At 40.7% G+C, this 27,480-nt stretch overlaps 1 long non-coding RNA gene across 2 annotated transcripts; it reads right to left on the bottom strand.

Moving 5' to 3' along the window:
• Nucleotides 1-1,084: 1,084 nt before the first annotated feature.
• LOC132379472 (uncharacterized) lies at nt 1,085-26,963 on the bottom strand. 2 transcript variants are annotated; one of them, XR_009507433.1, is made up of 3 exons: nt 26,826-26,963; nt 25,209-25,322; nt 1,085-5,334 (listed from the first exon to the last, which is right to left on the bottom strand). It is a non-coding gene; the product is annotated as an uncharacterized LOC132379472 (long non-coding RNA). The 2 variants fall into 2 exon arrangements; XR_009507431.1 differs by having other exon boundaries at nt 25,209-25,365; nt 26,826-26,959.
• Nucleotides 26,964-27,480: the final 517 nt, after the last annotated feature.

The raw sequence follows: 27,480 nt of genomic DNA, 5'->3' as shown, positions 1-27,480 counted from the left end.
CTCAGTGCCAGCCAAAAGTGGCAGCATTCCAGTGGTTTTAATTCTTGAAGGCAAATGCATATTTTAAGATGATGTCAGTATATGGAAACAAGGCCATGTATTTTACATAGCTTGTTATCCTCTCCTGAATATATCCCATGCCATTCACATCCATTTTTATGAAGGCAAAAGCTGCCTGATATGATTAACTGACGAGTGGATTGATTTCTCATCAGTGGTGATGCAGGGAAAGTGGGGGAAAGGGGGCCTCAAAACATGATGGAAGCAGATTCAGTAGGAACATTCAAAAGGGAATTGAAAATTTTCTTGAAAAGGAAAGCTTTGAAGAGCAGTGGTGAAAGAGGAAGTAAGTTTAATTGAATAATCTTTCAAAGATTTGATCCAAGCACAATAAGGGAAATTGGCCTCCTCCTGTGCCATTTGATTCTTCATCCAAAAAATACCCAGTTAAAAAAAAAAGCATGGCTTATTTTATTTCTTGTAGGCACATGTAGATTTTTTAAAAAGGCTGCTTTTCAGTTGGCACTTATCATTTGCAGAACATATCCTTAAGCCATTTACATTCAATTGTATGAAGGCAAAATGCTTTCTGATGGAACCACTGCTGAGATCCAGCAAACTCTCTTGTCCTGTGGCACATCAAAGATTCTCTGTTAGGTTTGTGTTCTTTACAATGCCATGTTAATTACATGTAAAATAAAGACATAGTATAAAAACAAATTCAATGCATTTTGAGCTGAAAATCCCTTTGCTTCACTCAAAGCAACCATAACTGGTTTAGTAAGAATTGCGTCGCTATGAAATGGTTTCTGTGAGGAAGAGCACCCCAGGCTAAATTGTGTATTAGTATAGGTTCTATCAGTTGTGCTGCTTGGGCTTTGCAGTGTGTGAATGTAAAATGTAACAGTTCAGTGACGTACAAGCACAAGCTACGGAAGTTTGTTACAGTGCGGCTATGATTGAGACACAGTGCAACCAGATTGTGTATGAATTCTTTAGTGCATTAACACTCTAGGCTGATAAATTGGTTTCTTAATATACTTCTCTCATTCTTTACCTAAGGTACTCACATGGACTTCTCAAAGTTACCATGCAAGATGATAGGGTTGTTAAAAAAGCATATGGCGTGTTGGCCTTCATGATTTGGTGGGCTGAGTTCAAGAGCCGTGAGGTAATTTTGCAGCTCTGTGAAGCACTTCTCTGACCACACTTGGAATATTGTGCTTAATTCTGGTCACCTCATTGTAGGGAGGACGTGGGAGTTTTACGGAGGGTGCAGATCAGACTTGCCAGAAAGCTGCCTGGATTAGAGAGGAAGGGTAGAGCGAGCCAGGGCTTTTCTCTTCAGAGCGAAAGAGGATGAGAGGCAATTTGTAGAGGTGTACAAGATGATAAGAAGTATTGATGAGTGGCTGGCAAGAGGCTTTTTCCCAGGGCAAAAATTGCTAATATGAGGGGCATGAGTTTAAGGTGACTGGAGGAGTGTATAGAGGTTTATCAGAGGGGTTTTTTTAACACAGAGAGTGGTGTGTGTGTGTGCGGATTGCCCTGCCAGGGTTGACGGTAGAGGCAGATACATTAGGGACATTTAAAAAACTCTTAGATAGGGACATGGATGATAGAAAAATGGAGGGCTATGTAGGAGGAAAAGGTTAGATTAATATTAGAGTAGGTTATAAGTTGGCACAACATTGGGGGCTGAAGAGCCTGTAATGTGCTGTAATGTTCTATGTTCTGTATTCTGGGAAGAAGCTGGCAAAGCTTATTGTGAGGAATATCATTCTTGTGTACAGTAGGTAAACAGACAGAGATATACTACTGTTCTTAAAATTCTATCAACCAGTTAGATATGTTGCATGCTGCCCATGAAAGTGTAGAGCACAGAATCAGAATCAGGTTTAATATCACTGGCATATGTCATGAAATTTATTGTTATGTGGCAGCAGTATATTGTAATACATTATAATAAATACTACAAATTATGATAGAAAGTATATAAAAAAAGAAAATTAAATTAAATAAGTAGTACAAAAAGAGAGGGAGAAATACTGTGTTCATTGGTTTGTTGTCCGTTCAGAAATCTGATGGTGGAGGAGAAGAAGCTGTTCCTGAAGTGTTGAGTATGTGGCTTCAGGCTCCCATACCTCCTCTTTGATGTCAGGTCCTGGGTGATGGGAGTCCTTCATGATCGACGTTTCCTTTTTGAAGAATCACCTTTTGGAGATGCCCTAGGTAGTGGGGAGGTTAGTGTTTGTGAAGAAGATGGTAGAGTTTACAACTTTATGCAGCTTTTTCCGATCCTGTACAGTGGCTCCTCCAGACCAGGGAGAGATGCAACCAGTTAAAGTTCAAAGTTCAAAGTATATTTTATTATCAGAGTATATACTGTATATGTTATCACATACAACCATGAGATTCTTTTTCCTGCAGGTATATTCAGCAAATCTATAGAATAGTAACTATAACAATATTAATGAAAGATCAACCAGATGCAGAATACAATAAATTGTGCAAATACAAATATAAATAAATATCAATAGATTACAAGAACATGAAATAACAAGATAAAGAATCCTTAAAGTGAGATTATTGGTTGTGGGAACATCTCAATGGATGGGCTAGTGAGTGTAGTTAACCCCTTTTGTTCAACAGCCTGATGGTTGAGGAGTAGTAACTGTTCCTGAACCTGGTGGTCAAAGTCCTGAGGCACTTGTACCTTCTACCTGATGGCAGCAGCAAGAAAAGAGCCTGGCCTGTGTGGTGAGGATCTCTGATAATGGATTCTGCTTTCCCATGACAACTTTTCATGTAGATGTGCGCAATGGGTGAGAGGGTTTTAGCTGTGATATACTGGGCCAAATCCACTACCTTTTGTAGGATTTTCCATTCAAAGGCATTGGTGTTTCCATATCAGGCCATGATACAACCAGTCAATACACTCTCCACTACACACCTAAGGAGCTTCGTCAAAGTTTTTGATGTCATGCCGAATCTATGCAGAATCCCATGGAAGTAGAGGTATTGCTGTGCTTTCTTCGCAATTGCATTTCTGTGCTGGGCCCAGGACCGGTCCGCTGAAACATCAAGTTGCTGGAGGAACTCTGGGGGTCAGGCAGCATCACTAGAAGGTCAGCATGATGGAATTCAGATGAAGGACCCAACCTCAAATATTGACTCCACCGATGCTGACTGACCTGAGTTCCTTCGGCAGTTTGTCCATTGCTCTAGACTCCAGCATTTGCAATTCCTCTTATGTCTCCAACAGATTCAAGTCTAGCCTGCCCACCATTTCCTCATCAAACAACTTGGCACTTACAGGTATCAATCTAGCAATTTTCTGTGTCGAAAGTACAGTCAGGCAACTGCAGTGTACTGGCTGGGAGTTCAGCTGTTAGGTGACAAGACTGCAGAATTACATTATCACTACAGGTTCTTAATTGGGTACTTTCTTAGAAATGAGAAGGCAGAAATGACTTAAATACTTATGAAGTAGTTTTTCATAGTGGAGAGAGCTGTATTGTTAAATATAGGAGAGCAGAACCAAAAAAATGAAGACCAAACTGGTCTGGCATGGATCATAAAGAATGTTGATTGTTACAGGACTCTATACTGTAAATGTAATAAAATACCATTTAATAATGATTGAGACACAGAAGACTGCATCTGCTGGAATTAAGAGCAGAAAACAAACCGCTGGATGAATTCAGTAGATTGAACAGCTTATCACTGTTCTCTATCTTCATTCTCCCCTCTCCTACTGGGTTCCATCTGCCTCTCCTTTTTCCCAGTCTGCTTCCGCCTATCACTACCACCCCCCCCCCCCCCCCGCCGCTGTGTCTTCCAACTCTACCCCTCCTGGCTCTTTCTTGTCCTTGGGCTACCTATCATCTACTAGACCCTGCCTTACCTCCCCCCTTCTCCCCTTTAGACCGGCTATCTTCCCTCAGTTCCACTGCAGTGGCTCAACCTGAAACATCAGCAATTCCTCTCGCCCTGTATGTGCTGTTCAACTTGCTGAACTCCTCTCACTGTTAGTTTTTGTACCATTTAGCATGGCCTATTCTCATTGAGGACTGATACCTTCAAACAAAGGAAATATTGATTGGAATCATGAAGCAGAGAAGAAGGAAATCGGACCCATCATACTTGTGTCATCCAATTAGCCTTACATTCACCATAGACTTCCAATTTGTTCTGCTTACAAATATTTTACCGAATTCAGAGTGCTGTGTACTTCCTTTTCAATAGCTTCATTAAATTGTCTTACCTACATCAAATATTTGTCAACCTTCAGATCTCAATTACTATTAAAAATTAATTCAAGTGTTTAAATGTAGCCAAGTATCACTTAAAGGCTTATTTAAATCTGATGACATTTAGAAAGTTCATTGAGGTAATAAGAAACAGCACATGATTCTAAGTCTGATGATTTTCAGCAGCAAGAGGTGTCTGATATAAAGATCGGTGAAGGTCTAACATTGCAGCTCTCTCAGAGCAGTTAGATAAGGAATCACATGTTTTGGAACTGAGCTACACATGTTAGAAAGATTTTAAGCTCTCCATCCATCAAGAGGCTAGTGAAGGGCGGACAAATTTCAATGAACATCCACCAAAAGCATTATACACATAGTGGCCACTTTATTAGGTACCTCCTGTACCTAAATAAGGTGACTACTGAATGTATGTTCATGATCTGCTGCTGCTGTAGCCCATCTGCTTCAAGATTTGACATGTGGTGCATTCAGAGATGTTCTTCTGCACACCACTGTTGTAATGTGTGATTATTTGAGTTAGTGTCACCTTCCTGTCAGTTTGATCCAGTCTGGCTATTCTGCAATTACTCCTCTCATTAACAAGGCATTTTTACTGCAATTTGATGTTTTATTGCTTTTTTTACCATTCTCTAAACTCTAGAGAACATTGTGGGTGAAAATCCCAGGACATTAGTAGTTTCTGAGATACTCAGATCACCTCATCTGGCATCATTAATCATTCCACAGTCAAAGTCACTTTTAATCACATTTCTTCCCCATTCTGATGTTTGGTCCAAACAAATGAACCTCTTGACCATGTCTGCATGCTTTTGTGTATTGGGTTGCTGCCACATGATTGGCTGATTAATACTTACATTAACAAACAGATGTTCAAATGTACCTAATCAAGTGGTCATCTCACAAAATGCTGGTGGAACGCAACAGGCCAGGCAGCATCTATAGGAAGAAGTACAGTCGACATTTCGGGCAGAGGCCCTTCGGCAGGACTTTACTTCTTGTTTCAGGGTGTGTTGCTTTAATTTCCAGCATCTGCAGATTTCCTCGTGTTTGCAAGGGTCATCTGCAAGTTACACACAAAATACGTCATTTATTTAATTACAAGATTTTAATCCTTTTTAACACAACAATGCAGATGCACTGTTAAGTAAACGGGAAGAAAATCCAAAAAACTGAGATGCAAAGGGACTTTGGCGTCCTTATGCAGAACACTGTAAAGGTTAACTTGTAAGTTGAGTCAGTGGTGAGGAAGACAAATGCAATGTTAACATTCATTTCAAGATGTCTAGAATGCAAGAGCAGGGATGTGATGCTAAGGGTTTATAAAGCACTGGTGAGGCCTCACATTGAATATTGTGGACAGTTTTGGGCTTCTCATCTTAGAAGAGATGTGCTGGCATTGGAGAGGCTCCAGAGGAGGTTCACAGGTATGATTCCAGAAATGAAAGGGTTATCATATGAGGAATGCTTGACGGCTCTGGGTCTGTACTCACTGGAATTCAGAAGGATGAGGGGGGATCTCATTGAAACCTTTCGAATATTGAAAGGCCAAGACAGAGTTAGATGTGGAAAGGATGTTTCCCATAGTGGGAGACTACAGGACAAGAGGTCGCTGCCTCAGGATAGAGGGGCAACCATTCAAAACAGAGAAGCAGAGAAATTTCTTTAGCCAGTGGGTGGTGAATCTGTGGAATTTGTTGCCACGTGCAGCTGTGGAGGCCAGGGCATTGGGTGTATTTAAGGCAGAGATTGATAGGTTCTTGATTAGACATGGCAACAATGGTTTTGGGGAGAAGGTCAGGAAATGGGGTTGAGGAGGAGAAAAAAAATTACCAACCATGATTGAAAGGTGGCGCAGAGTTGATGGGGCAAATGGCCTAATTCTGCTCCTAAGTCTTATCATCTTATGGTTTAAATAAACATTGGTATTCTGGATGTATACTGAGAGTGCAGTAGCTCAATATGGTAATCTAAAAATAGAAGGCCAATAAGTTTCAAAATACTGAACCCAATAATTCAGTACTCTTTAGGAGAACAACATCCGGCAGCTATTATCTACTGTTGACAATAGCAGCAAACTAACAGGTTGCATCACCATCTGGTATGGAGGGACTGCTGCATAGGATTGGAGAAAGCTGCAGAGAGTTGTAAACTCAACCAGCTTCATCATGGGCACTAGTCTTCACACCACTGAGGACATCTTCAAAAGATGAAGCCTCAAAATGGTCATTAAGGATCTCCACCACCCAGGACATGCCCACTCCTCATTGCTATCATCATGTACAGGAGCTGGGAAACACACACTCAACATTTTCGGAACAGCTTTGCCCCCTCTGCCATTAGATTTCTGAATGGTCAGTGAATCTAAGACACTACCTCAATATTTTTGCTATCATTTTGCTCTACTTACTTACTTTTTAAAATATATATTTCTTATTGTAATTTATGGTGTATTTCATGTATTACACTGTACTGCTACCGCAAAACAACACATTTCATGTCATTTCTGAAACTGCGACGTTGACATTGGAGAGAAATGGTGACAGCAAACAATACTTATTTGGGACTACGATCACTGGTATCAGCAGCCTGTAATTTTTTTTTGCCTCAAGGTGTGCTTTTGAACCACACCTGGTGTTTTTGGAGTATCCTGAAATATTTGGTGAACTGGACTCTCCAGAATGCCGGTACGGCCACGGTGGCCTTTGCTGGAGTGGACATGGTACCAGGCTGAATCTTCGGGCTGGACTGAAGTGGCAGGGCCCAGGCCTGAGAGTGCATAACAAACCGATGGTTAGTTGACTTAAGCGCTGATCCAGATTAAAAAGATTAAGGATTTGAGGATGAGGACAGAGCTCAGTTCATTACTCTGGGAGGGTTTACACACCTCAGCACTGAACTAACTCTACAGCTGTGGTCTGCAGCCATCGGGCTCCTGGACAGGCTCCAGCCACCAACCTGCTCCGTGTCTGTGGACTTACTTTCGGGGACTCTATGGTTTACATTCTGTGAATTGTTTATTTGCTTTTTCTTATTGTTCTTTCCTTTTTTTTGCATATTGAATGTTTGACTGTCTTTGTGCTGTGGCGCTTTCATGAATTATACTGTTTCTTTGTTTTGTGGCTGCCTGTAAGAAGATGAATCTCAAGGTTGTATGTGATAGACATACTTTGATAATAAATGTAGTTTGAACTTGAACTTTGAGCTTGAAGTTGTTCTTTGAACAAGAAGAAAACATGAGCTACCTTAATGACTATCGTCCAATTGCATTCCCATCCCTCAGTAATGAAATGCTTTAAGAGGTTGGTCAGGGCTAGAATTAACACCTGTCTCAGGAAGGACCTGGACCCACTGCAATTTGCCTATCACCACAATAGGTCGACAGCAGCCATGATCTCAATGGCTTGCCACGCGGCCTTGGACACAATGCAAATACCTATGGCAGGATGCCATTTATTGTCTAAAGCTCAAATTTAACACCATCATTCCTACAGTCCTGATTGAAAAGCTACATGACTTGGGTCTCTGTACCTCCCTCTGCATCTGGATCCTCAGCTTCCTAACCAGAAGACCACAATTGGTGTGGATTAAAAATAACAACTCCACCTTGCTGACAATCAACACTGGCGCACTGCAGGGTTGTGTGCTTAGCCCACTGCTCTACTCTCTCTACACCCATGACTGTGTGGCTAGGCATAGCTCAAATGCCATCTACAAATTTGCTGATGATAAAACCATTGTTGGCAGAATTTCAGATGGTGATGTACTGGAATGAGATATACCAGTTAGTTCAGTGGTGGTGGAGAAACAACCTTGCAACTTTGCAAACTTGTCAGCAAGACCAAAGAATTGGTTGTGGACTTCAGGAAGAGTAAGACAAAGGAACATGAACAAATCTTCATAGAGGGATTGGAAGTGGAGAATTTGGCCTTTTTCAGACCTTCTCTCCGCTTATTCTTGTTCAGGTATGGAGTTCCGGAGTTTTTTTGACACTATCATATACTTATAAACTGTTATTATTGCCCATGTTAGTTTAGTTTAGTGTTTTTTTTTCAATATATATTCTCTTTTATATATTTTCAAATTTTTTTTCCTTTTCTTTTGATGATTATTTTTGGTTTTTTTTCATATATAATTATATAGACTTAATTGATTAATGTACTTTTTTTTGTTGATGTTTAATAGGATATTATTATCCTATTACTAATGTAATTTCAAGTCTATTGTATTTATAACCTATTCATTATTATGTTATGTTTTTTCTTATATATATATGAAACTCAATAAAAAGATTGAAAAAGAAAAAAAAAGGAAGTGGAGAGAGTGAGCAATTTCAAGTTCCTCGGTGTCAATATCTCTGAAGTCCTAACTTGGATGCAACAAATCGATGCAGCTATAAAGAAGGCAAGACAGAGGCTATATTTCATTAGGAGATTGAGGAGATTTGGTTTATCAGTTCGGAAACCTCCACAAATATAGAATGGAGAGTATTCTGATCAGCTACATCACTGTTTTGTATGTGGGAACTACTGCACAAGATTGAAGTAAGTTGCAGAAACTTGTAAAATTAGTCAGCTCCAACATGGGTATTAGCCTCCGTAGTATCCAAGACATCTTCGAGAAGTGGTGCCTTAGGAAGGATCCCCGCTACCCAGGACATGCACTCTTCACAATGTTACTGTCAGGAAGGAAGTACAGAAGCCTGATGGCACACACTCAGTGATCCAGGAACAGCTTCTTGCCCCCTGCCATCTGATTTCTGAATGGACATTGAATCTATGAATACGACCTCGCTACTTTATTATTTTCTTCTTTTGCACTAATTATTTTCACTTCACCTTTTAATAGACATATATATTCTTAATGATATTCAGATTTGTTCCTTTATATTTATTTACCATGTATATCAATGTACTGCTGCCATAAAGTTAACAAAATTTCACAACATATGCTGGTGATATTAAACCTGATTCTAATTCTGTGATGTTGGAAATGTTTTATGCAGGAAGTAACTTAGTTGATGAATATCTGGCAATAAAGACTTACATAATTTCTGGTCATTGATTTGGATTACTGATACGTGTGGAGCTTTAGTTCACATGTAGAAAGCTGGGTTAAGTGTGCGTGGGTCAAGGTGATGGATCTGAGCATCTGGTCTGGATGATATTTTACATTTCGATATTATTCTCAGTATTATTTACTTATTTATATTCTTTATTTACTCAGTATTATTTATTCATTTACTGACTTTCTTTTAGTACTTCCAGTTTGTCTTCTTTTGCACATTGGTTGTCTGTCTTTGTGTGTAGTTTTTCATTGATTCTGTTGCATTTCTTTGCTCTTCTGTGAATGCCAGCAAGAAAATAAATCTCAAGGCAGTATATGGTGATATATATTGTGTATACTTTGATAATAAATTGACTTTGAACTTGAACTATTATTGGCCCACTGGTGAAAGGAGGTGTGTGTAGTTGGGAGTTTGCTGCTGGTCAGCTCAGTTGAGGGGTGATGTCCGGAGGTGAGGTGGAAGTTTTCCACCATCTTCCTGGTAGTGGTGTACACTTCACCGCAGACCAACATCAGCAGGCTCTGGAGCAGCTGAGCACTGTACTCAGCAAGCATGAAACAGTGCACCCTGATGCCTTTCCTATTATTGTGGGGGTCTTCAACTAAGCCACCTTGAAGAAGTCCTTGAACAACTATCACCGATGTATCACCTGTGGAGCCAACACACTTAAGTACTGTTATACCACCATCAAGATCACTTACTTTGCCATCCCATTTTGGAAAGTCTGATCACCTGGCTCTATTCTACTCCCAATGTATAGGCAGAGACTAAAGACTACACATCGGTGGTAAAGGTCAAGAAGCAATGGGCAAGGCAGTCAAAGGAGCACTTACAAGACTGCTTTGAGTCAGTGGACTGAACAAGCTTCAGGGCCTCATCTTCAAATCTGAATGAATACACCACAGTTGTCACCAACTTCATCAAGCCTTGTGTGGATGAGTGTGTGACTTTGAGAACATACCAGATCTACCAGACCAAAAGACGTGGAGGAACCAGGAACTTCATAGTCTGTTGATGGCTGGAGGTGCGGCATTCAAGATCAGAATTATACAAGAAGTCCAGATTTGACCTACAGAAGACTATTTTAAGAGCAAAAAAGTATTCCGGTTGAGGTTAGAGATGGAATCTGTTGCATGTAAGCGCTGGCAGGGCTTGTAGGACATTACTTCCTATAAAGCAAAACCTAACATCATGAATGGGGTATGATGCTTCACTCCCAGATAAGCTCAAAGATGTTTATGTACGCTTTGAAAGGGAGAATAAAACTACATCTGCGCAGATCCATGCAGTATCTTGTGATCCTGTGATCTCTGACTTGGAGGCCAACATCAGGACATTTATCAAAAGGGTGAACCCTCGCAAGGCGTCAGGCCCTGATGGTGTGCTTGGTTTGTTTGTTCATTATGTGTCGTGTTGTATGATGTAGGTGATCATGGTTTTTCCATGACCAATGTTGTCCTTGTCAAATTTTTCTGCAGAAGTGGCTTGCCATTGCCTTCTTCTGGGCAGTGTCTTTTCATTTGGGTGACCCCAGCCATTTTCAATACTCTTCGGAGATTGTCTGTTTGGTGTCAGTCACTTTAAAACCAGGGCTTGTGATATATATCAGCTCCTCATACGACCATCCACCAGCTGCTCACGTGTCTTCACGTGACCCCAACTGGGGGGCTAAGCAGGTGCTACACCTTGCCCAAGGGTGACCTGCAGGCTAGCAGAGGGAAGATCTGCCTTACACCTCTCTTGGTAGAGATGTATCTCCACCCTGCCACTCTAGGTAGGGGTCTGAAAACCTGTGCCAACAAGCTGCTGGAAGTGCTCAAGGGCATCTTCAATCTCTCACGTCCGCAGTCAGAGTTTCCCACCTGTTTCAAAAGGGCGACAATCGTACCAGTGCCCAGAAAGAGCTGGATGAGTTGCCTCAACCACTAACACTGAGTGGCACTCACATCTCCCACAGTGAAATTCTTTGAGAGCTTGATCATGGCCAGAATCAACTCCTGCCTAAGCAAGGACCTGGATCTGCTATCGACAACAGATCTACAGTGGATGCAATGTCACTGTCTCCACTTGGCCTTGGCTCAACTGAACAATAGTGATACGTACGTCAATCTGTTGTTTATTGATTACAGCTCAGCTTTGACACAACCATACAACCACAACCAGTTCAAATCAACAAACTCCAAAGCTTGGGCCTCTGAACCTCCCACTGCAATAGATCCTTAACTTCCTCACTGGGAGCCCACAGTCTGTGTGAGTCAAAAATAACATACTTCCTTGCTGACAGTCTACACTGGCACACCTCAGAGTTGAGTGCTCAGCCCACTGCTCTCCTCTCTCTACGCCCACAACTGTGTGCCTTGGCAAAGCATATATAAATTTGCCGATGACAATGGCAGAATTTCAGATGGTGTTGAGGAGACATACAGGAATGTATATCAGCTAGCTGAGTGTTGTTGCAACAACAACCTTGAACTCAACGTCAGTAAGATCAAAGAATTGATTGTGGGCTTCAGGAAATGGCGGTCAAGGGACACACACTAATCCTCAATGAGAGATTATCAGTGGAAAGGATGAGCAGTTTCTAGTTTCTGGGTGTCAACATCTCCGAAGATCTTGGGCCCAATGTATTGATGCAATTACAAAGAAGGCATGACAGCGGTTATATTTCATTAGGAGTTTGAGGAAACTTGGTATGTCACCAAAGACACTTGCTGATTTCTACAGATGTCCCATGGGGAGCATTCTAACTGGTTACATCACCATTTAGTATGGAGGGCCACCACACAGGATCAGAAAAATCTGTAGTAAGTTGTAAACTCAGCCTGCTCCCTCATGGGCATTAGCATTGAGGACACCTTCAAAGGGCAATGCCTCAAAAAGGTAGCATCCATTCTTAAGGAACCCCATCATCCAGGATATTGCTCCCATTGAAGGGGTGGTATGGGAGCCTGAAGATACACACTCAATGTTTCAGGAACAGCTTCTTCCCCTCCGCCATCATATTTCTGAATGTATGTTGAACCCATGAACACTATCTCACTATTTTATTTCTTTCTCAATTTTTGGACTACTTACTTAATTTATTTTTTATATATACTTCTTATAATTTATAGTTTTTTATTATTATGTATTGCAATGTACCACTGCCGTAAAACAACAGATTTCATGACATTTGCCAGTGATGTTAAACCTGATTCTGATTCTGGTCCTGGAATTGGCTGCATTCTGCAAGGTTTCTGTTAGTGTATTAAATATTTCAGTAATATTTGAGTATGATTGTAAATATACTGTTTGATTAAGCAGTCTTTGTTTGTTTACATAATTCATTATGGGTTACAGCGAATATGTACATGAATGGCATACATCATTACATGAGTGCCTCACTATAAAGAACAAAGTAGACAAGTGCCTGGCTCCTCTGTTTTTCTTTCAATTAGTTTTAGAAGTACAAACTTAACAGTTTCATCATCAAGTCTCCTGTTTCCACTGTCCTCTGTGTCTTTTTAATCTTGTTACCAATCACCCAACATGTGCATCCTCTTAGCAAAGATTCATCGTCCCAGGCCTTGTGGAAAATAAGCCATCGTTTCAATAATTGCTTAAATGATATTTGAATTTCAGCCAATCAAACTTCGTATTTTCATCTCCACAATTTTCATGAACAGTGAACTGAAGAAAATGAAAATAAAAGTCAGTTTCATTTATAGCTCCTGCAATTTTTTTTTCAGACTTACTGCTCAAAGCAGTGTCCAAGAGATTTCATCTTCACAGCAGTGGTCTGAAACAAAACAGAAAATTCTGGAAATAATAAACACAATGCAGATGCTGAAAATCCAGAGTAGCACACTAAAAGTTATGGAAGGACTCAGTAGCTCAGGCAGCATCTATGGGAATATAGTCCTGATGGAGGGTTTTGGCCTGAAACATTGACTGCTCATTTTCACTTATGCTATCGAACTTCCAGTTATGATATAAAGGGCAAAATCAACTGAGGGAAAAATGTTACTGTCATGAATAACTGCAAGGAAAGAAACCTCTTGTGTAAAAAGAAGTAGCTCATCTCAGAGACAAAATGTTCTTCAGGCAGGGGTTGCATTTTATTGTCTTTTGACCTCTAGGTTTGATTAGTCCAGTCACTTAGAAACAGTATACAAGATAGAACAGTACACAATGAACTTTGAATGCAAATATGTACTTGTTTGCCTATTTCTTACATAAAATGGCTTTATGCATGTTTGATTGTGTTAATAGTCATATCCAGCTCAATTTGCTATCATCCAGAATCTGGCCCAGAGACTTTCGGGTACAATTCATTTCAACAGGACAGGCATTTGCCTGGCATCAGTTGTGCTACTGAATACTCATGGTCACATTAGTATTTCCTCCATTCCGTGAAGAAATGATAACGGCAGGGAAAAACTACAACCACAGTTGTTAACTCACCAAAAAAAAATCAGGAGTGTTCCATACAGAGTTCAGAACCAGACAATAATTAGTGTCAGCCTGATACACCAATGTTCTGAATGCTGTGGTCCTGAGTTTTGCAATCCATTCACTAGCGTTGTGCTAAATAATTCATTGGTTTTCCCTTGACTGCTCGGAATCTCAGAATCAGGTTTATTATCACTGAAATATGTTATGAAACTTGTTGTACGGCAGCAATATAGTGCGAGGCTTACATCAAAATTATTGTGAGTTACAAAAGGAACAAAAAATTAGTGCAATAAGAGAGAAAAATAGTAGTGTTCATGGTTTCAAGAACCATTCATAAATCTGATGGCTGAGGGAAAAAAACTGGTCCTAAAATATTAAGTGTGTGTCTTCAGGCTCCTGCAACTCTCCCTGATGGTAGTAATGAGAAGAGAGCATGTCCCAGATGGTGAGGATCATTAATGATGGATCCTGCGTTTTTAAGGCATTGCCTTTGGAAGATGTCATTGACGGTGAGAAAGCTGGAGCCCATAATGGAGCTGGCTAAGTCCACAACTCCCTGCAGCTTTTTCAATCCTGTACACCGGTGCCTCCATACAGGCAGGGAATTTGCTGAAGTCTTTGGTGACATAAGACATATTCTTTTAAAAATGTATTTATAGAGTTGCCTGTGGTAATCTGAGTGTTGGCACGTGGCCAAGTTGTTAAGGCATTCATCTAGTGATCTGAAGGTCGCTAGTTCGATCTTTGACTGAGGCTTGCGTGTGTGTCCTTGAGCAAGGCACCTAACCACACATTGCTCTGCGATGACACCGGTACCAAGGGTCCTAATGCCCTTCCCTTGGAGAACATTGGTGGTGCTGAGAGGGGAGACTTGCAGCTTGGGCAACTGCTGGTCTTCCATTAAAAAACCTTGCCCAGGCTTGCACCCTGGAAACTTTCCAAGGTGCAAATCCATGGTCTATCGAGACTAAGCTTAGGCCCATCCATCAGACTTCAGCACACAGGGACTTTTGCAGTTCATTGCAAGCAGAGTCTTGGACATACTAGAGAAAACCATCTGTTCTTTCCCATGTATTTTATCCTATGGCAATATTTCCTGCTCTTATACTGTGGCTGCTCTAGGGAGAGTTGTTTAAGTGTTGACAATCTTTCCAGAGGTTGCTGCATTGTAACAATGTCACAATAGCTGCAAATATTGCCCAGAGGTCCTTCATGTACAGAGTGCAGAGTGCTACCTTTAATATAACTATGCCCAACTCAGAGAATTTTTTCAGTAGATTGAGTTAGTGTGGAAGCATATTTAAAACCCCAGAAGAGAGTAAAGTCTAGGTCCTAAGCTGAAGTGCCTTATCCAGTCATAATCTTCTGCAAGTTTTTAACAATCACTAGTTCTCTTGGTAAAGATCATCCTCTGATTTCAAAGTTGTCAGGAGATCAATATTTAACATCTTCCATAGATTCTGCATGATAGTCTGACTTCCTCCAACACTTTGTGTTGCTGTAAATTCTTTGTCATGATCATTTATGTCTTGTTCAATAGAAGAGAGGAAAGGATCAGGTGATACAATAATGTGATATCTAGAATCAACGTGTGTAAATATTGATGACCCACACTCTTTTTTAGCTTACCAATGGCTTAATATTAAAATTCTTATCCTTACATACAAATTATTTCATGAGCTCAGCCCTCTCTGGAATCTCCAGCCTAACGTCCTGAAGACCTTTGCATTCAATAACAGTGTATCCAGATTTCTATCGCTCCACTGCTGGTATCTGCACAACAGACCCCAAAGCCTTAAGCTCGGCAACTTCCTCTGTAAATGCTCCACTTCTTTCTCTGCCTTTCAGAGAGTCCTTGAAACCTACACCTTTGATGAAACCATTATTTCCTAATGTCACTATTTAGCACGTGTGGAATTTTATTGAAATTTCGCTGAAGTATCTGGTACATTTTATTATTTTACCAGATCTCCTTCATTAAGAAAAAGGCTCAGCGGAGGATGTACTTCTTGCAGGAGTTGGTAAAATTCCATCTTCCTCAGAACATACTGATGGAATTCTACACTGCCATCATAGGGAGCATCCTCACATTAGCCACAACTGTTGCTTTGGTACAGCATCCTCTCATGATATACAAAAACTACAGCAAACCCAGCAGAAAAGGTCATTGACTGCTGACTACCATCACTACAGGACGTGTATGTGTCCATGATAAAGAAGTGGGTTAGAAAAATTGCAGCCACTACCCACCTTGCAAACTGCCTTTTCCAAAGCTCATTTCTGGAAAATGCTAAAGGGCTATTAAAACAAAGACTTCACTCCATCTTAAATGTTTTTTCCCCCTTTACTGTAAATTTGGTCAACCATTCAAGTTAGCTTCCCACCTCCTTCTATTGCCCCAGTCACTGCATTGCACTTCAAACCACTTGTTATAATGCTGTTTACATTGTACAATTGTAAATGTTACATGCTGATATTTATGTATTTATACACATTTTATTCCGTCACCATACTTTAACCTTTAACTTTATATTTATGTAATTCTTTATTCTTTATAATTGTTGAATGTTACTTTTTGTTGCATGCCACACCCTGACCAACACACCACAGCAAATTCCCAATACATCCAAATGTATATGGCAAATAAAGTTGCTCCTTTAATAATGCTAGATAAATGGATGTCACCGTTAAACAATAACCTATTTGCTGTACAGTTTTTGATGCAGGCAATGTTCCCTTAAGCTAAATTATCACCTTCATCCTTCTTAACTTTTGGCATTTACTGCTAATTAAAATTTATAACCAATTAGAAAAGCTGAAATACAAAACTAGGGCATTGCTGGCTTAGCCTGTGGTTGATCCAACACAAAGGCATTCTGGTCATGCCTTATGTCTGACAGAGTTTGGTTGTCCACAAAACAGAGACGCCAAAAATACCTCCTGGCTTCTAGTCAGCCAACTACCAAATTTGCCTTTCTGGTATGGTAGGTACCTCATCAGGCAACCACAGTGTTGCAGTAATAATTGATAATTGGGTCACTGTATAACATACTGACAGTTACCTTTTTCAGGGTCAGGTCTCTGTTCAAAATCCCTATGCTGTGACAATTGTAGCACCTGACCTACTGAAAGGACACTCGAAAGGAAGCTGAATGTGCTGAAGACAAATCAAGCAAATAATGAAAGAAATAAATAATACTAAAAACCTGAGTGATAGACCCCTTAAAAGAGAGTCTGTAGGTTGTGGAATCAGTTCAGTGAGAAGGCAAGTGAAGTTACCAATGCTGCTTCAGGAGCCTGATGGTTTTAGGGTAGTAACTTGGTTTTATGGGACATAAGGCTCTTGTACCTCCTGCCCAATGGTGGTAGCGAGAAAAGAGAATGGCCTTGATGGTGGGGGGGCCTTGATGAAGGATGCTGCTTTCTTGTGGCAGTCCTCCTTGGTGGAGAGTTCAATGGTGGAGAGGGATTTGCCTGCAATGGACTCTCACCAATACTACCTGTATAAACTTCTCCCCTGATTGCACCTTGGAATGGTGCCCCAAGAAAAATTGCTTTACTGCATTCTCCAATATGGCACATTTTCTGTACATTCAGTCAATGTTAAATTTGTCATGTAAAACAATTTTGCCAGACTTCTCTCTTTTGCCAAGGTGCATATTTAGTGGCCCCACAACATCTGCTCTAAAAAAAGATTTGGAAATTACACCTTTTCTCCAGTTGTCTTTAACATTAATCACATATTTGCTAATTCTTTCACTGGTCCTTGGTTACAGGTGGCACACTTGCCACACTCAGAAACCTCTGATGTGTTAGGTTTAAAGTAAATCTTTAGGGTTCTCATAGGAGATCTGAATTGGAGATCATGGCGCAAGATGACTCACCAACACTTTGTGTATTTCCAGGCTTAATATTAGCATCGACTTTCTCTCCTTGAAGACAACCACATTTCTCTGTTTTGTGTCCCTGCTTTGAACCTCAACAATATTGTTCCTTTCAGGGCAACTCAGTGGCATAGCTATAAAAGCTGCTGTCGCACAGTTAGACCACAACAAAATAGAAGAAATAGGACCTGACCTAGTTTATTTGGGCCGTTGAGTTTGCTCTACAATTTAATCATGGTTGAATTTTAACCCTATTTCTACCCTTCTCTCTATAAAGCTTAGCCCCCTCACCAATCCAAAACCTATTAATATCTTCCTTAAATACACCAAATGGCTTGGTCCCGACATCACTCTGTGACAGTGAACACCCCATTTTCAACAATATCCAGCTGAACAAATTCCTCCTCATCTCGGTTTTAAAGGGATGCCCCTTTATTCTGAGGCTGTGTCCTTAATCTGAGAATCGCCTACACCTGGTTGAGTCCTCCCCAAGTCCAGTCTATCCAGGGCTTTCAGTATCTGGTAGGTTTTAGTGAGAATCCCCTCTTGCCATTCTTCTGAATTCCATCAATCACAGGCCCTGACATCAAACACACCTTTTATGTCAAGCCTTTTATTCCTGGGAAGAAGTTCCAATAAACTGGGTTCAAAACTCACCACTGCTCCCTCTTTATTGTTTTTGTATTTTGTCTCTGTGACCATATTCATTCCCACAGAGCATTTCATTTTCCACCCACATCCCAAAGCAGTGCTGGTGGCAGGTCAGCTGGGTATACTAGGTGCTTTGTAGAATCTGGACAGAAGTGTTAGAATCTGGAACGTAGACAGCATAGGTCACTGGCAAAATTAGTTGGAGATTTAGTTTGCGCTGTGTGCAAATAGAATCATTGTCTCTCCTTGTATGTCATTAGGACATGTGAATATAAGAGCATTTCCATTCCTTCCAAATTCATTCAGGGTTAATGGATGAGTCCCCTCTCCAGCTTCCAACACATTCAACATATCCATTGCAACACACAAATCGCTGAAGGAACTCAGCAGGTCAGGCAGCATCTATGGAGGGAAAGAAACATTCTACATTTTGGGCTGAGACACTTCATTTGGACCAACACATCCAATTCTTGCTATCACCTCTAATTTAAACTTCACACAAAGCCTGCCACTCCCAGAAATGGCAACATCCAAAACTGACCGTGGTTTCGTTTGTGTTGCTGCTTCAAGTAGCAAATATTAATATGGACTTACCAGCAGGACATCCCACATTGAAGACTGTAACTCTAAACTCAACAACAGTATCCAGACCAAGAATGTATCAAACTCAGACCACACAGTGCAGTTTTTTTAAAAAAAAGATTCCCTTATATTTAGCATCCAGAGTAATACACAAGTAGCTGCAGGAACTCAGCAGGTCAGGCAGCATCTATGGAGGGAAAGAAACATTCTACATTTTGGGCTGAGATCCTCCATCTGGACATACAGTTATGTAGATTTCTGAGTTAAATGAGAAAGTGTTGAATATCTGGAAGTATACAATACTTCAGTAGAGGTATACAAAATCATGAAGGGCGCAGATAGGGCAAATGCAAGCTGGCTTTTTCCACAGAGACTGGAGCTGGAGCTCAGAAGTTAAAGGTGAAGGGTAAAATATTTATCAAGAACCTGATGGGAAACTTCTCCACTGAGATGGCAGCATGATTGTGGAATGAGCTGTCAGTGAAAGTGGTGGATGCAGATTTGATTGCAACATCAAAAAGAAGTTTTGATAAGTATTGATGGTATCAGGTCAATGGGATTAAGCATAATAACAGATGGGCAGGGACTAGATAGGCCAACGGGCCAATTTTCTGAGCTGTATTGCTCTATGACTCTAACAGTAATGCAGGATTATGAGCCATCCGAGGGGCGGAACAAAATCAAACTGAAGGTTTCTGAGAATTTCCTATTTTTAACAAGGAATTTGCTAAATTGTCCAGGAGACATTAATTTACATCAGTGGCTGGTGCACTGTCTGTCAGTCACAATTGCCATCTGTCTCTAACATACTTGTAAGAATAAATAGAGTATGTGAGGAGAGAAAAATCACTGGCAAAGTCTATGAAGCCGGAAGGGAGATTGAATGTATTGCTGCCTGCGATTTCTGATTGAGTAATGACTCAGTTGTTTGTTTAATCCTTTTTTCAGTATTCCAAGGACAATTGCAAGGTGGGCTGTAAATTTTATAATAAGGATGTTTAGGACAATGGAAGACATAAGAAATGTGCATGACCATAAATATTAATGAAAAGTAGAGTGTCCAACTAGTCATCAACAGTGTAGTTTTAGGGAATTTTACTAACACTGAGAGCATGTCCAAAATAATCTTGTCTGTTCAAGTGATTGAAATTAAGTATGAAAGTTTTTAGTTTCTTCATTGCTGCATCCTTTTAATCTACAACAATCATATTAAAGAGTTTTCAGATTAAAAACATGGTCACTCAGTTTTGTTTTCAATGTTTGTTTCATTGAAAGGTGCTGGTCTTGTGTCCTGAAGAAACTCATATCCAGCAGTGTCCATCAAGGTTTGTTTTGTCTGAGCTGATGGGTTAGAGTGATAGAACTGTTATTGGCAAGAACAATTTTTTTTTTTGCTGAGTTATGAAGTGGAACCTTATTCTTAATACGAAGTTCTCCAGATAAAAATTCAACAGCTTTAAGAAAGCCTCAATTTTATTTACTCATTCAGACTTATTGGAATTGTATTCCAGTCTCTATGTCCTTAATAGCAGATGGCAAATCCGAAACTAAGAATAGTTCAGAGACTCATTTCTATTTCTGTTATGACAATGCTGAGCTTTCATTGCCATAACTGAAACTTAGTTGAAACATAGTGGCAAAGTGAAAGCTACTTCAAATAAACACCCTGGTTACGTCTATCTTTTTGTTGGTCACATGCAATGGTCCTTTTTCCAAGTCTTCCAGCATGCTCCCCAACTCTTTTTATCTTTTATCAGTGACTGGATAGTTGCTGCTTTCTCCACTCACGTGGAACTTGTCAACTTCATCACCATCACCACCGACTTCCACCCTGCCACGAGATTCACCTGATCCCTTCTCCAGTTCCAACACTTCTCTTCCTTATCTGTAACTCTGTCTCCATCTCCAACAAACTTGTCATTGACATCTTTTATAAACACACCCATAGCTACCTTGACTGTACCTCCTGCAACACTGCCTCCTACAAGGTCTCCACTATCATAAGGTGGGCATTGAGAGCGGACCCAAATGCAAGACACAGACACTGAAGTACTCGGGACAGGACGAGATGTGTCAAGAAAGCAAGGGAAGTGGGGAAGAAACAACGCTGGACAAGACACTAGGCTAGGACTAGACAAGGAAAGCGGGATCTGGACGAGGAACTAGGGACTTGGAACCTGGACAAGGACTCCGAGCCAGAGACTGGACAGGGACCCAGAACCTGGGTCTTGACTTGGGCTCAGACTCCAGGTCTAGGCGAGGACAAGACCTGGCAAGGCAACAGGGCTGGACGTGGGAGCGGGACACGGGACTCCTGGGCTAGACGCAGACATGAAGCTCAGACTCGGACTTGGGAGACTGGAACACAGAGCCTTGGTCTTGGGAGACAGGAATGCAAACACTGAGCCAGGATCCCTCCTTGGGAACAGTACTTAGGGCCGGGACTCATACACAGAAAGCTGAACACAAAGAGACAGTTCCCAACACTAGATAGCACCAAATGGCCAGACCTACCTAGCGAAGGTGAGGACACACAGAGACAGTTCCAAACAACGAAAGACAATTCCTTATCTGGACACAGCAAGGCAGTAGAATTTGATGGCAAGAATAAGCGAGGACACAGGCGAGGCTCCAGCCAAGGGCTACAGAAAGAAGGGGAAGGGAAAGGAACAGTCCAGCCTCAGGGTAACAGCAAAGACAGCCTGGCTTACCCAACAGAGGCAAGGACATGATACTGACAAGACAAACCAGCACCCACACTCGAACCCAGGGCCACTTATATTCCCAGCTTCAGGACAAGAATCAGGTGCCTATGATTAAGCCCAACTAAAACAAGAGACAGCTGGATGACCCGGAGTCCAGAGTCCATGGACCAGACCATGAGCCAGAACATGGACTTCATGGACTGGACCATGACATCCACGACATCTGTTCTCAAGTTGAGATCTTCTCCTCTAGGACTTCTGAGATAGCCTCCTTCTTTCTGAAAGGTGGCTTACCCTCTGCCATTATTAACCCATTTTAACCCTCGCACCCATTTTCTCCATTTCTGAGGCTGGGATGTAGCCCAAAATCTTGACTCACACCCTTGCCTCCACAGATGCTGAGACTTCCAGTGTTCTGTTCCTTGCTACGTTCCAGCAACTTCTGTTTTCACACAGTCAATCTTGACTCATTTTGACTCACGAGTTGCTGCACGTGGTTTTCATGCAAATTGTGGGTGTGCTCTTCTCTGATTACCGATTGAGGAACATAGAACATTACAGCATTATGGGTCTTTTGGCCCACGATGTTGTGTTGATTTTATACTTTAACCCTTCCCTCCTACTTAATCCTTCATTTTCCTAATATGTTCTTGATTAAACTTACTCTGAGTGCAACATGTTGACCACAGGCTTAACTACAAAAATATTTAATTTAGACTCACTGAGCATCTCCTTCTGTCATCAGACTCTGATCTGGAGTGAATTAAGCTCTGCACAAAATGATGCAATCTTAAACTAGCTTGCCAGTTGGAAATCACCAAAGACAAAGTAAATTTATTTCCTAAGTACATATACGTTGCCATGTACTACCTTGAGATTCATTTTCTTGTAGGCATTTACAGGAAAATTTAGAAATCCAGAATTAAAACTCTACATAAACAAAGTGTGGCAAACAACCTAAGCAAACTATGACAAATCGTGCAAATAAAAATTAAATAATATTGAGAACACAAGTTGTCGAACCTTTGATTCACCAGGATCAAATGCTAGATTAATCTTTCCTTTGAAAATAAAACCACCTCTTCATTCACCCTCAGGTTTGCATCAGGGGATGTCATGATATAATTGACTTCTATTTATCTCTGAGTATGAAATGTGTATATTTTTAACTTGTCTGTGTTCTCACCTCTTTTAGAAAGTCCTAGGTTTAGGTCCCACTTGAAAGCATTTTGAACATTGTTTTGACAAACATAGTGTCCTTCAGATTCAGTGAGTCTCTTTGAGTCTGCTGTCTGTTTAAATTGACAAGAAAGATCTCAAGCTGCTATATAAAGAAAGGCGAAGTGAAGATCTTCAGGGCTTTTAATAAGATTAGGAGTAGAAACATAACTGTGTCCAAACACTTGCTCCACCATCCTATAGGACTTCTGGATCCTGATAATACTTTAGTGATCCAAAAGTTCTTCAGAAGTCAGGAATGAGGCACAAAACTTGATGCATACTATATTATGATTGTTTATTGAGTATTACAAGAGGAGAAGATGAACAGGAACGAGGAGCCGAGAGAACAAAGAAAAGACAAACAGTCGTGGATATCTCATACTCAGACTAGAGTTAACAAAAATTCTAGTAATAATAATTAACCAATAAAATAGTCAGATTCAAGTGGTGTGACTCCTGCTACTGACAACTAAGAAGTTTCTAGACAAATACAGAAGCAACTGTACTAAAATTACTAGAAATTTCACTGAACAAATACATGTACAGAGGTGATTACAAAATAGAAGCAAACATAGGAAAGTTAAACTACAAGAAAAATAAGAAAAATAGACCCAAATCCAACAGGATAACGAGTCATTTTTTATCACTATGCCACTTTCCAGCTTGAATTCCATATCACTTGATTCTCTGAATGTCCAAAAATCTATTTGTCTCCATCTTGAAAACATTTAGTGATTGAGCTTCCATGGCCCTCTTTGGTGGGAGAATCTGAAATATTCACATCACTTTAATGAAAAAAATTCTTCCCTATTCTGTCCTGAATGGTGTGACCCCTGGTTCTTGACCAACTCAGCTTGAGGAAATATTTATGAACAGCACTTAGTACTTTTCAATGAAATCATCTCTCATTCCTCTAAGGTCAACAGAATATGGCCCGAGTCTGCCTTGTCTCCCACATTCACCATCCCAGCTTGATGGTCCTTGCTGTACTATATCCATTACAAGGTTCCCCTTCCTTGCCTCGGGAGACCAAAGTTAAAATACCGACACCAAAGATCGAAACCCAAAGGTTGATGAGAAATTCACAAGTCAAGGCTCAATGGCCCGAGCCCCAAATCTATGAGTCTCCTGGGGAGGTCAAAGGCCCCATGTCTGCAAGTTCAAGTACCCAGGAGGCTTATTGTTGTGCTTTGTGTTGTTCTGCCAAGCATTGTGGACATGCTATGTTGGTGCCAGAATGTGTGGCAACACTTGCAGACTGCCTCCAGCACATTCTTGAGTGTGATGGTTGTTAACACAAACAATGCATTTAACTGTATGTTTCTACACTCAGTGGCCACCTTATTAGCTACATCTGCATCTTTAATGCAGATATCTAATCAGCCAATCATGCAGCAGCAACTCAAGGGCATAAAAGTATGCAGACATGCTCATGGGGTTTAGTTTCTGTTCAGACTAAACATCAAGGTGGGGAAGAAATGTGATCTAAGTGACTTTGACCACAGAATGATTGCTGGTGCCAGATGGGGTGATTTGAGTATCTCAGAAACTGTTTATCTTCTGGGATTGTGACGCTCTGGAGTTCTAGAGTTTACAGAGAATGGTGCAAGAAAAGCATCCGGTGAGTGACAGTTCTGTGTATGAAACCACCTTATTAATGGGAGAGGCCAGAGGAGAATGGCCAGACCTGTTCAAGCTAACAGCACAATGACAGTAACTCAGAGAACCACGGGTTACAACAATAGTGTGCAACAGAGCAGCTCCGAACGCACAACATGTCGAAACTTGATGTGGATGGGCTACAGCAGCAGAAGACCATGATCATAAAATCAGTGGCCATTTTATTAGATATTGTATAGTACATTTGATAAATTAATCTGAATCTGAATCTGCATCTAAAGCCTGCCCAAACCAAGGCCAAACCAAACATAATTTCAGCCCAATTTCTTAAGCAATACAGTCTGCTCTAACCTAAGCTCAAGAAGATGAAGTTTCCCTCGGGGTTGATTCATTCTATCCTGAAAATGACACATAAGATTTGGGTCCTTTAGGTTTGGATGGGGTCTAATATAACAGTTTATTCTGGTGTTGGAGTCACTGTTTTTTGCTCTATAAACATGATGTCAGAAGTAAGTTTTTTACACAGTAAGTGGTGGATACATGGAATGCCCTGTCTGGGGTGGCGGTACAAGCACATATATTAAGGGCACCTTAGAAACTCTTATTTAAGCACATGGGTGATAGGAAAACAGAGGGCTATATGGGAGGGAAGAGTTAGATTGATCTTGGAGTAGGATAAAAGGTCAGCACAACATTGTGAGCCTTAGGGCCTGTACAGTGCTACGTTCCAAGTTCTAAGTTCATCACCACAAACATATTGCACCAATCCTACCTGTCTGGTCCCTCCACCTGGAGTTGCTGCTCATATATTCTCCATGACGCTGTCGGGATACGGGGAGCACATCTTACAGGCCTGAAGCATCCTGAACTCTATCCGCTGTCGAAGCTGTGAGGGTGGTTGAGCAGATAGTAGCTGACATTCAGAAACTCTTAAAAGGTATAAAAAAGTAAATAACTTAAAAAATAAACTCCGAACATTAAAACAGTTAACTATAGGTAATTAGACAATAATTATAACCTATTATAGTTAATTAAAACTTTTTTTTTTTACAAAGGGCACTAACCTTCTGGTCTGCCTATTAATTTGCAGAATTATAATTCCTAGTGTTTCAGGTCTTCAACCTCGTTGCAAAGTCCACGGCTTTCAGCTTTGAAGACTGAAGGCCTAGACCTCACCCTGAATATCCAAAATAGCTGATATAACCTGTGAGAACCAGCTCAATGATGGTCGATAGTGGGATCTTTCTGAGCACTTTGTCTACCTTGGTTGCCTACATAACTGAAAAGTCATTGGGGTATCATGGGATAGGGCTATTAAAGCAAAGCTTCACGCCGTCTTTAATGTTTCTTTTCCCCAGCTGACAGACCCCACCCTGCCAACCCCCTCAATCTATGACCTCCATCATTGCACTATGAACACTTGAAACCACTTTTTATGATGCTGTTTGCATTGCAAGTACTCTCTGATATTTATGTATATTTTATTTCATATCTGTACTATCTTTATTTTTATGTTATTCTTTTTTATACTTGTTGAGTGTTGTTTTTTGTTGCATATCACTCCCTGATCAAAATACCACAGTAGATTCTTAACCTGTTTCAGTGGTTCAATTTAATATCAGAGAAAGTATACAGTATACAACCTGAAATCCTTACTCTTCACAGATATCCACAAAACTGAAGAAAACCCCAAAAGAATAAATAGTGTAAATATATATGGAGATTGAAGTTGATCTTTGTTCCTTGATGCTCTGTAAGTGCAAAGCCTCTGTTCTTCCTTCATCACTATGATCCTTAATTACATGAGAGCAATACCTCAAGTGGCATTAAGTGTGATAGTGGCGTGGTGACTTACAATTAGTCTAGAGAATATAGATACATCAAGAGAATTTGAATTGGTTTAAGAAGTTTGAAAATCAAAGGCTGCTAAAAGTGACCATATAATTTAATTTTAAACACAACAGATTCTGCAGATACTGGAAATCTAAGTCACACTCCAAAATGCTGGAAGAACTCAGCAGGCCAAGCAGCATCTGTGGAAAACAATACAGTCAATGTTTTGGGCCAAGACTCTTCATCAAGATAAGTGAAGCCAGGTAAGGGAGAAGGTAGGTGGATGGAGGAGGAGGAGGAGGGATGACATGAGAATGTAGGGGGTGATAGGTGGAAAAACTAAAGGGCTGAAGAAGGAGGAATCTGATAGAAAATGAGAGTGGACCATGGAGAAAAGGGAGGAGGGTTACCAGAAAGAGGTGATAAGCAGGTGAGGAGAAGATAAGGGATAAGAGTAAAGAATAGAAAAGTAGAGAATGGGGAGTGTGGAAAAATTGCCATTTATTGTAAAACTCCAACTAATTCAGGAAGTATTATTTAAAAAATCGAAACCTACCTAGGCCTGGCCACTGAAGTGGCCAAGTAAGCCAATTGTATCAAATTGTGATTCAAGGGAGGGAGTTTAAGAGTAAGTTAATGACCTTGCCCACAGCTCTCACATTCTGGTCAAAATTCATCTCTCAAGCATCACCACTAAAACAGCTCATTTAGTCATATTCCAGCGCAGGCTGTTGTGGTCATGCCTGGAATTAACTCTTGCCTGACCGAGGACCTGTACCAACTGTAATCTGCCTATTGCCACAATAGGTGTAGAGTGGACACAATCTCACTGGCTCTCTACTCAGCTTTGGAGCAACTGGACAACAGCAACAGATACGTCAGACTGCTAGTTGTCAATTAAAGCTCAGCGTAAAGGAATGCTGCTGGCTTGCACATTCCAGGCCGCAGGAATATGTGCTGAGGGATGCAACGAAGCTTAGTGCAGCCACCATAAGGGAGTTAGTAGTAAGAACACAGTAGTGTTCTTCCATTACTGGACAGGGAGGGGTGAGGTTGGGTGAGGAAGCCCCCACTTATTGTGTTAGTGAACCAACCCAGGGGTCACATGAATGGTGATGGTGGCATTGGTTTTAAACAAAGTAATTTAACAATAATACATTGTCAATGAATATAAGAATGAAAAGACAATGCATGATTTATTCTTGTGAATA

The sequence above is a fragment of the Hypanus sabinus genome, chromosome 22 (genome assembly GCF_030144855.1).
Source record: "Hypanus sabinus isolate sHypSab1 chromosome 22, sHypSab1.hap1, whole genome shotgun sequence".
NCBI lineage: Eukaryota > Metazoa > Chordata > Chondrichthyes > Myliobatiformes > Dasyatidae > Hypanus > Hypanus sabinus.
The sequence above is the reverse complement of the archived record's forward strand: the minus strand, read 5'-3'. Positions and strand labels throughout refer to the sequence as shown.